Source organism: Notolabrus celidotus, chromosome 16, assembly GCF_009762535.1.
Source record: "Notolabrus celidotus isolate fNotCel1 chromosome 16, fNotCel1.pri, whole genome shotgun sequence".
Lineage (NCBI taxonomy): Eukaryota > Metazoa > Chordata > Actinopteri > Labriformes > Labridae > Notolabrus > Notolabrus celidotus.
The window spans coordinates 9,824,453-9,835,187 of record NC_048287.1 but is presented as its reverse complement, the minus strand read 5'-3'; positions in this window follow the sequence as shown (position 1 = coordinate 9,835,187).

The following is a 10,735-nucleotide window of genomic DNA, read 5'->3' as shown; positions in this document are numbered from 1 at the left end:
GACAGCAGATACCAACATCACACAACATCTGAGTATCATCCAGGGACCGCTTTTCACTGCTGTTTATGTTAGTAATTATAGAGCCATTGAACCTCAAGCATCCTTCTCAGCTGTGGAGGCACACTATCATCTGTAGATCAATGATACTCTCAGTGTGTGTGTGTGTGTGTGTGTGTGTGTGTGTGTGTGTGTGTGTGTGTGTGTGTGTGAGAGAGAGAGAGAGTGTGTGTGTGTGTGTGCGTGTGTGTGTGTGCATGCTTAAGTGAGGATGTACTGATGGTTAGAATGGGGGGTTGACTGCAAGTAATGGGCCATAATTAGGGGTGAATGTTTACACACTTGCACACACACATACACACCAGATGCACACACATGCAATAGCCTGAGGTAATTTGGCGGCACTAAATGAGATTATCAGTAGCGAGGTGATTAATGAGCATCCCTACTGCAGAGCTTTATAATCACCAGTCACTGCTCTGCTGTGATACACACTAGCTGGAGCTCTGCGCAGGTACGTGATATCAGCACCTGCTGCTAACTTCACTGTTCCACCACAACAGGAACCACAGCAATAAACTGAAATCTGAACTGATCACTGGGGTGCATGAGCAACTTTTAACTACATTATTACATCTGAATTAAAACACACAGGAAACAATGTTGGGTTTAACTCAGTCTTATCTGTGAATATGATTCTTGTAGCTAACATGGAAGTTATATATTTATTGACTAAATCAAAATGTATAGGCTACCTATAAATACAGCTGCATGGGTACCTACAGGTTATATTTGTAGCATCGTCCTAGGATTTATAAGAGTGTTCATTTTATAACTACACAATATCAGGGAAATAAAACAAAACAAAACACATGAGACCATTACTCACAAGAGTTGTCAACTGTATTTGTAAAATGTGAATTTGTAACAATACAAAAAATAATGTATCTGTTATAAACATGAGCAAAAACTGGGAAGCTTTTGCTGCTTTTTAAATGGAGCTGCGTCTTCAGATTCTGTAATCGGCAAAAGATGGCAATGGTTAAAATCAAAGAAAAAGGAATACAAAGCATTTAATCCAATTAAAAGGGAGCTTTGTGGAAATTAAATATTTCATTATTAGATATAAAAACTCTTTAGGGATGTAGGTATATGTTTTTAGAGCATAATAAATATTCATTAAGGTGTTCATTTTGAAACATCAACATAAAGGGTATACAAAAGATTGTTTGAACCGGCCTCCACGTGAACTTTTTGCAAACATGACTCTTTATTTCTAGATGTAATAAAACTGAAGAAACACCCACAAAGTATTTCTTCTCCTCAGTTCAACCATTTTTCAAAAATTGACAAAGAAGAGAAGGTAGCATGGTCTTCACCTCTACTGTAAATCAGAGAGAATTTTATTATTTCTAATAAGAAATGAAAACACTTATCAGATGAATGTGGCTTGAGAGATCAGTGAAAATGTATACACTGGGAAAGTTTCATTTATGCTTTCTCAATATGATATTTTTGTCTTGATTTGATTTATTTGTTGATATTCTGAGTATGCTTTATAGCCAACATTTGGAAGAAGTTATCCAGCAGAGCCTTACAATGTAAGGAACCTACGCACATACAATGAGCTCAACAACTTTTAAAAAATCATGTATTTTATTCTCACCTCCTCCTGAGCTGTGGACAGAGCTTTTCACCATCTCTGTGTGCAGACACCTAGATCAGATAATGCTCTCTAAGTCTCTATAGTGAGCTGTTTGAAGTAGCTCCAGTGAACTGCAGCCCTCCCCCAGCCATCGCCTCTTGTTCTGCGGGAACTGTGCAGTGTGTGCGGGGTGACGAGGTCAGGGTGACAGGGTCCCCTCCATCTCCATATAGGCTGTAGGCTACAGCTGCTCCTATGAGATTGGTACCTCAAATACGCAGACTGTGCCTTAGATGTCGCTGCATATGTGTGTGTGTATGTGTGTGTGATAAGGGCCAGAGGATAGAGATGTCTTTATCGTGTAGAAGTGGGAGGATTATCCCATCACCACTATATTAAATACAAAGAGAGGGATGGTAGGCCGGTTAACCAGGTGCTGAGAACCCACCCTGACTGAAACCTTTCACCTTCACTTCAGGAGAGCAGAATCTTCCCTCTGCCAGTTCCTCCCATCCTGTATGTGTTCACTGCTAAACTACTGAAGCCATGTTGTTGTTGGATCTTTCTCTGCATCCTTCCAATAAAGCGTACTTCCTGTTTCATGTTTCATTGATAATTAAGAACATCTTCGGTCTGACTCTGCTGTTAATTGTGTGGACTGTGAACAAATTAAATGAAAAACAATAATTGTGAAAATTGATAAATTGTAGCTTCTAAAATATGTTTTTTACTGTCATTATTTAACCAAGAATTTAGAAACATATCAGTGATCCAGATTAATCCACATCAAAAAGTTGTCTTCAAAAAATACACAACTAACTCCATAACTCATAATAAACAATGTTTTCCAGTTTCTTCCTTTTGTTTGAAAATAATTTTGAGTCAATAAAATAAAAATACATTAACCTTATAGAAAAGTCTTCAGTAGAAACCAGCTTGACAAGACAGGGTAAGTCAAATAGCATTACAGATGAAGACTTTTTGTCATTTTGCAGGATGTTTTGGAAGTAAGAAAAATATTGATTGTTGACAGATTTATCGCGTTGATTACTAAAGCTGTACTTATTACAATATTATTTATTGATTTTTAAAAACAGCTATTTGTTTGTCAGCTTGTCAGGTCATTTTGACTTGTATGTTATGGTTAAGTACCATTCTAGAAAGCAGTAACATGACTTTTTTTAACAATGTTAAAAGTTTTATTTTCTAACATATACCATTTAAATAATACCTCTAAATGAAGGGTCATTAATCTGTTTTTTTTGTAATGGCTTCTAGTCTTCACTAAGGTGAGATAAACGTTAGAGAAATAATATGTGACAGGATGTACGTAGTTTGTGCCATTTTAATGAGGTCATCAGCATTTATGATGTTTTCACTCCAGACATCAACAAATCTCATCTCAAAGTACATCTCCATGGAACATTTCAGGTAACCCATGAAACACACTCCACTATCAAAACTTTAAATGTTGAGGTGAAATTGCTGACGAAGGCATCAGTGAAGCACATTTGGAAGCAAGAATATAAGTGTTTCATCATTTCGGCATTTGCTGACACTGTTGCCACACTTTCCAAGCTGTGCTGGCCTAAAGCAGAGCCACAAACTGATCCCAGCTACAGAGCGCTTAGTTACGGCGTTCGTGTCTGTATTCTTCCCATTTATCATCTCTACTATCAACACATGACTAATATTTACCCTGACCTCATCACTATTCATCTGTTGATGCCTCAGCGTTGCCTTGTTTGATTGTTTATCATCCTAAATAAATATGTGCTGTAGTACAAAAGAATGCATACGGTGGGAATATGAAATGCTCTGCTACAGCTTTTTGAATCACTAACATATGAGAACTGAGGCACCCGGCGCTGTCGTCCACGCAGGAAATCTGCTGATGTTAGTGTCTTCCCATATGTGCTTTCTTAAATCACAGAGTGACAATCTAACCACATCGCACATCAGTGTCAATTTAAGGTCTCGGTCTGTGGTGTTATATGTTATATGGTTCAGCTTTGATAGTTTGATTGTGAAAGTCAAATAGAAAATCGAAAATATAGAGTTTTTTAAGAAAAATAAAAGCATAAAACTGTGTGATACATGTGGTGTGGTATTACAGTGTCCCTCTGCTCCTCCAGCTCAGCTCTGCCTTCAAGCAGACTGCCATTTAAAGCAGCTGAATTATTGAGGAGTAACATTTGCGTCAGCCTTCCAGGTGTGTGTGTGTGTTTGTGTGTGTGTGTGTGTGTGTGTGTGTGTGTGTGTGTGTGTGTGTGTGTGTGTGTATGTGTGTGTGTGTGTGTGTGTGTGTGTGTGTTTGTGTGTGTGTGTGCGTGCGTGCGTGCATGTGTGTGTGTGTGTGTTTGTTTATGGGGAGAGATTAAAGTGACACATCTTAGGAGCAGGTCACACACACACACACACACACACACACACACACACACACACACACACACACACACACACACACACACACACACACACACACACACACACACACACACCTGCTTAAGTGTCTGAAGCTGAGGGGCAATTATCAGCCTTGCTGTTATCAGATGTCATCCAGTGGCCATTAGAGCTGTAGTCGCTCTGTTAAATCTGCACGATTTAGACTTTCCTGAAAGACGGAACCTAGAAACACATCTCATATTTTCAAGCTTCAAAAATATGCAGTGGTAAAATACAGTTTCAACAACAGGAGCTCAAAAGATCTAAACCAACAATAATCTAATCTGTCTGTTGGTACTCTCTGACTTATCCTTTCCCTCGCTGCACACAGCCCCAGACCCACTGACTTATCCTGAAAATAGAAAAAGGGAAGTGTTCACAAAATAATTTCATTGAGACTGAGGCAGCTGGGCACTGGAGTTTTTCTGTTCTTTTTAAAAAATGCATCTTAAATGAAAAAGTTGTGCAAATGTCTGAAAGTATTTTCCTATGCAGATGAACACATATCAAACACAGACGCCTCACAGGCAGCCAGTATAAACCAGATCTTTTAATTGATGTCTTTTATAGTTGCTGGACAACAAAAGATGTCTATAGAGGTATAGAAGAAAATTATTTATAGGCTTTGGCTACAATTTGAGCTTATAAAATCAATTCATTGTCAGTTGTGTTTTTTTCTCTTAGTAGTAATAGTATTTTGAAAACTTTGGGCTTCAGATCCTTAATTGAACAGATTGGACGTCATATTATTTCAAGTATTTTTTTGTGTGTAAGAAATGACACATTTCATCTTTTTTAAATTTCACGTCTGCAGTGATAACGATTGAACACAACTTCTTATTCTCTTGAATCCTCCTCGTTTACTCCTCTACCTCAGGTTGAAAACAGCTGCAGCGGCTTGACTGAACCTGAAAGACAGTCTTTTCATTCGTCAATAAATGAGTGTCGCCATTTTTGTTTCTCTTGTCATAGTTCATAACCCTCACCTCTGAACCTCAACATCTCAAAGGTAACCGAGGCCATCCAGAGGATTAATCCCAAAAATGGCTGCTTCACCCAGCTGTTTATCTACTGACCTTTTATTAAGAGAGGGTCTCTAACCTGAATGAATACTGTTTCACTGGCAAACACAGGCAGACACAATTAATCAAAGCAGTGTGTATATGTGTGGGTGTGTGTGTGCACGTGTCCGGTTTCATGCCGCACACCTCACAAGTGTGTTTTCACACTGTGCAGTGTTTCTTTAACCTCTCCCAGACTCCTCCAGGCCTTACTGGGAATGGAATCACAACAGACTTAGGTTACACATGTCCTATGGAGGGTGTGTTTGCATATATGTGTGTGTACGTCTGAGCGCCTGTGGGTGTGTGTGTACTGCAAGACCCTCAATTTCAACAAGGATTAGCTCTGTATTTTCCTTTCATCAGTTTTCTAATGGATCCCAAAATATGTCCCAAATCAAATTGGGACAAGCAGCGCCCTGTGCGGATGTTTGGTTGGTAAAGCCCTTCTACCTTAGCGGGTTTGAGGCTGTTGAACCTTCTTTCAACAAGGGACAACACCCCTGCCCATGCACACCCAAACGTCCCCCTAAGTCATTACAATAATCCCCCTCAGTCTGGATCTGGGAGCAGAGCAGGGACTCTTCGAACTTGGAATAAACCAGACGCTGGCCAGTGCAACTAAAACAAGAGGCCACAGCAGACTGCAGACCACCACTGTCGAATTAGAAAAAAACACACATAGAGGAAGAAAAACACATGGGGCCGTGCACACACTTACACAAACACTCACACACATGGGCGGTAATGTAGGTGCTGCATCAGTTATTCTTCATGAAATATACAGTTCAAAGCTGCAGCAGAGGCTAAAGCTGAACAGTGAGCGTGCATAATGGCATTTCCATACTGTGTCACACAAATGTATATTCACAATACAAACGCACACACACGCTCAGAGATGTGAGGGGACTATAAACAGCTCTTTATATCTCTCCCATTCAAATTGATTTGTTTACGGTCGGCTGCCAAAGGGACCAAATCTAACTGTTTCCCCTTGAATACATTAGACGGGGAGTGAGGTTGGGAAGTGATAATGACTTCCCCTGCTGCTCTACTTCTCTTCTCTTCTCGTCCTCTCCACCCTTCTCCCCCCCACCCCCCACCTACACCCCCTTTTCCCTCCATCTCCACTCGTCTGCATCTGCGTCTCAGATGGGGATTTTGACTGCTACTCATCTGATTGAAGCCGGACAGACTCCATATTTTCCCCTCTCCCTTTTGCTCTCTTCGGTCCTGAACTGCCAAGTCAAAGCAATGCTGTCTTTGCTCTCTCTCTATCTCTCTCCCTCTGTCTATCTGTCTGTCTCTCTCCCTCTCCCTCTCTGTTTCTCTGCCTTACTATCTCTCTATGTCTCTTTCTCTCAGTCCTCGGTTGGTAAAGAGACTTTATGCCAAAGGCTAAGACGCTGTAGCCATACACATCAGGGCTGTGCACTGAAGAGTTGAGACTGAGACCCCTGGACACATCATTTCATCTTTAAGAACAGTGATTTTATTTCACTCTCTTTACATAATAGAAAATAAACAGGAAATAAAAATTGCAGTTTGAGTAAACATCCCAGAGTCTCAGACAAAAACTTGCAATTATTCAATCTATTACTCAAAATCTCAGTGACCCATTGCCAGGGGCAGGCCCATTGGGTGGCCAGGGGTGGCTATACCCCCCATGGTTAAACATGATTGGACTCTCAATAAGCCAGCTCTGTGTAAGTTGTGTGAGTTTGGGGTGAAACGTCCACAGGAAATTAAATGTTTAGCTAGATGTAGTTTAAGTTGTATCATTGGTTGCATCATGAAGATGTAGGGTTCATCATAAGCGGTGGAGCGTAGTGTCCAAACTAGCCAAACTATTGTTGCAGAAAAGTTATTTCCATACCATTTGGTCAATCATTGATATGCACTTTTCTTAATCAGCATCAGTTTATTGTAACTTTCAAGTACAGGCCTTAGCATACATGGAGGTGTAAAAAAAAGTGTAATGTAAATTGTAAATGTAAAAAAGTGCATTAACATATAAAAGAGTGCAATTATAATAAGGTGCCAATGGAATATTTGTTAGCGTTGCGTGTCATGGTTAATTAGCCTCTGAACAGGCTAACGACTTAAGATAACTTAACTGCTGTTTATCAACTCACAGCAACAAAAAGGTGTGTGAAATATGAAAAAGTATAATGATAAGGATATAATGAATCTACAGCTAATGTAAAATATAAACAGATACACTGAGCTGTGAAATCGGCAACTATGACATACGTTACATTAGTGGTACTCTTTGTTGTCGCTTTAGTGGAAAACTAAAGCGGGAGTAAATCAAAGTGATCATACTAAGGGGTTTAATCTATTATGAAGAATGCATTGCTGAAACAACACAGCAAAACTCCACCCTAAACTAGAATTTATGTTCTAAGTAGGCTACAATTGGTAAACCCTGTGCAGTTAAGTAAGATGAAAAAATGTGTTAACTCCACCATTTCATGAGTCTTTTCATATTAAAAATGTATTTCGCTAAATAGTTATACAGCTTGAATTAACAAGAAATGTACTTCCTTTTGTTGAGATTTTTTGAAAATCACAGAAGCAACGATGATTCTGCCACAAGAATGTTACATGTTTATTAAATCAGTGACCGAAAAAGTATCACATAGTTAATGGTGACAGTAGTGGAAAGAGCTGTGGCATTAAGTTATGTTGGCGTGGTGTATATGTAAATAACATTTTAAAAGGACCAGTTAATACACCTGCATTTTATACATGAGGCCAGCATTGTTAATCAGCTGGTTCTTTTAGTATGGGAAAGGTATTTCTTTGTTGGCTTTTATGTGATGTACACATTCAGTATAATAATCGATCCCATCAGATGTTTCCTCATTTGCACTTTCAAACTTTTGAAACAAATCAGAGAAAGTGTCCACCAATTATTATTCATTTTTTTGTTTTTGTGGACCAAGATCTTGAAAATGGGGGATGTTTTATTTTGGAAAAAAGATTTATGTTTAAATCCTATTTGCATTTTTTTTTTACCTAACATTGGGTAAGGTCATAAAGTTATAGGACAAACTTCAGATTTTAGAATTACTTATGGGCGGGAGTAAAATCTCAAAATCTGAGAAGCAGCCAAAAAGGAAAGAGAGAGTGATGGTGAAAGAGGGAGAAAAAGAAGGAGAGAGAGACACAGAAGTAAGAATGAGAGAGATTGAAAGAGACAGAGAGGACTTATTGTACTTGTGTTAGCAGATGTACAGCAGTGGGATGTGTGACCAAAGCTCTGTCAAGCTTGCGGGTATCAACACAGTGGGGACAGACTGTCATCCCCCCTGGCTATCAATATTACATTACTGTCACTTCAGACCAATCTCTCAGTTAAAGGGTCTTGTGTGTGTGTGCCAGGTTTTGTGTGCATGTGAGTGTGAGTTCTCATGTCCATGTGAGTGTGTGTATCTGTGTGCCTGAGTGCAAATAGAACAATAGAGTTAAAATTTTAGCTAAAGCCACATTATTCTTTGATCCATTATGCAGGGAGGTAGGAGCCGGGCTTCTATAAACGACTGTTGAATTATGCAAAGCAGTGTGTGTGTGTGCGAGGGGAGACCTTCACGGAGCAGTGACTATCAGAGGTGGAGATCAGGTAGGACATGATGGTGATGATGACTATTGGCTGCTGAGGTCATGTCTGACTCTCATGGAAGCCCCTGAACCCTCAAACACATCATCTGGCTAACATGTGGATCTGGTTTGATAGTGGATTAGTGCCTGTCGCAGGGCTTCTACACACTGTTTGTTTTTCTCAGACTTCTTTGTTCTTTCTTCTAAGTGGAGTTAGCTTGTATATTTTTTTTCTGTATGCCCTGTTCTTTATTAGCACTGGCGTAACAGTTTGAAGTCAATAATTGTTTTAAATTGAAGCTTGGTTTGTGTGCTATTCCATGCCAAAATGTATAACAGTGTTATCTTCAACCATTTCTTCAAGGCTTACTTTCCTTATTTATTCGGCAGTCTGAACTGAAAAACTTCTAAAATATACTGTTAAGCAAAATAAGCTGAAAAAGTAATTAGTCTCAGGTTTGACTGAAACGGCTGAGGACACATTCTGCAAGTATGCATAATTAAAAAAATACTACTACTGTCAAGAAAAGCTTTTTCTCTTTTCCAATCTTAATCTAATGTAAGCAGTGGAAATTCAGCCAAACGGGTAGTGAGATTGAAGAGGTGCATTGAGATGCTACCTGTTACCGCAGTGAACGATACACAGAAATCACTGTTTGGTAAGCATCCCGGTTTAAAGTCACACTTCGGTTCTGTTTCGGTGCAGTAAGGGAAACAATTACAACATATGAAATTTATTTTCCTTTAGGAACTCAAAGAACTTCCCTCTTACACCTTGTCTAAAGTGCAGCACTGACTGTCCAGGCTTGTGAGCCTGCTAAGATTTATTTTTCTCTTTCTTCTGTTTTTCTTTTTTCCCCCTATAGTTCAAATGACATACCTAAATATAATTAAAATATATAAGAATTATATAATAATAGAATGAAGCTGCAACCTAACAATTGTAAATTGTGTCCAATAAATGATAGTTTCTACAAGAAATGACACTAAATATGCATTTTTTAAAGAACTCTTCTTTTCTGTCAAAGAGCTAAAATGAGCACCTTTTGGTTTATTGAGCAAACACCTTTTCCTTTCGAATGCCGATGTTGATGCAGAATCAACCTAGAAAAACAAATCTGTAGCTCTGGGTGTCCTTCCATCAGTCATGAGGGCTACATAAGATACCTTAGTGCAAAACAGCAGCTTTAGCTTGTTCATAATGAGCAGGTATGATTTGGTCGAGGATTCAATGGAGGAAGCTGCGTCTACTATACAGTATTTTTTTTCCTTGTTGCAGTGATATTTGCATTGGTGTGAAACTGATCACAACTGAACAATGTCAGCACACTACTCAGATTTTGACTCTTTTACTTCCACATGCATTTGGATCGGTACTCATCTGCACCGTACCCACAGTCCTCCACTGTTATCCTCAAATACCTTTATCCCCCAACTGTTCTCTGATGCTGAGGTGCCCTACTGTAAAAATCACTGCACTCCAATGTCACAACTCAAGAAGATCTCCTCACTGATGTTATGATCTTCAGAGATTAGCAAAGTGTTCTTGAGGGTAAGGACAACAAAAACATTAAGATTTAACTGAAACACAAATATGTCAGTATTTAAGGATGAAAAAGGTAGACAACACAACCTTGTGAGATGTACAAATGTGTTTTAGTAATCTGGTTGTACACATGTGAGTGTTTGAGCTCTATATCTAGACTGTCTGGTTTGTTACTTGTTGCCCACAAGAGGCTGGCGATCAGAAACTTTTGTTTTAATCAGTAATTAATCAAAATCAAAATACTTGTTGAAGTTAAATGGTGGCAGAAGGTGCTTTAAAAAAGGAGTTAGACTCCCTGAAGGAATCTCACAGATGTTTAAAAAATGATAATACAGCATACGCAACTTTTCAAGGAAACTTGCAATACAGATACACAAACAAAGTCACACACACGCACACACACCTACACACACACACACACACACACACACACACACA